Below are 844 nucleotides of genomic sequence, written 5' to 3'. Positions count from 1 at the left end.
TGACTTTGGAGTGAGTAAAATTATGCCTCTTGAACATGTCAGAAGTCCTTGAAATAAAGCCGTGGATAAAAGGGACTAGTGGCTATAATTTATTTAGTTTTTCCAGAAGCCTTTGATAAAGTTCTTCATGAGAAGAGAACCTGGTAACTGGGGAGGGAAACTGCAGAACTGCCAGGGATGAGGACTGATTAGGAACTGGGACTTCTGGGGTCAGGAACAAATGTCTGTTTTCAGTGTAGCCAGCTTCAGCGGGGACCCGCACAATGATCTGATCAACAAACGTCGTGATATCTAAGATTCTTTTTTGGTTTTATTACCCAATTTTACAGCATCTTTTGAGAGACAAGGGTTCTCAAGCAAAGTGGTTAATGACCAGCTCTCTGCCCTCCTCCTTGTTGTCCATGAAAGCTTGTCCAGGACAGGGTGTCAAGGTTGAGTGGCTGTTTGTCTGGCTTTGACCCCAGGCCTTGATTCACACTCTGAAAATGTAAGATCCCCTAAAGTGCTGTAAAGAAAAGGAATCATGGGTATTCCAGAGACTGGAAAGGCTTACGGGGTGTGGTAATCTACTTAATCAAAGGCAGACAGGGCAAGAACTGTAAGCAGAAGAGCTGCTAGGAAGTCATGTGTCTCTCCTCCCATCTCTGGGGTCTGCTGTATTTGCTGGGGACCTTTTGTTGCTCAGTTAACCCAGGCCCCCTGTGTCTTAAGTCCCCTGGAAGGTTGTGCTTCGCCAGTCTACTTCTGCTTTTTTTTTTTTTTTTTAATTTATTTTATTTTATTTTTTTGCGGTACGCGGGCCTCTCACTGTTATGGCCTTTTCCGTTTCGGAGCCTAGGCTCTG

This window comes from Physeter macrocephalus, chromosome 1, assembly GCF_002837175.3.
Source record: "Physeter macrocephalus isolate SW-GA chromosome 1, ASM283717v5, whole genome shotgun sequence".
Taxonomy (NCBI): Eukaryota; Metazoa; Chordata; class Mammalia; order Artiodactyla; family Physeteridae; genus Physeter; species Physeter macrocephalus.
The sequence above is the reverse complement of the archived record's forward strand: the minus strand, read 5'-3'. Positions refer to the sequence as shown.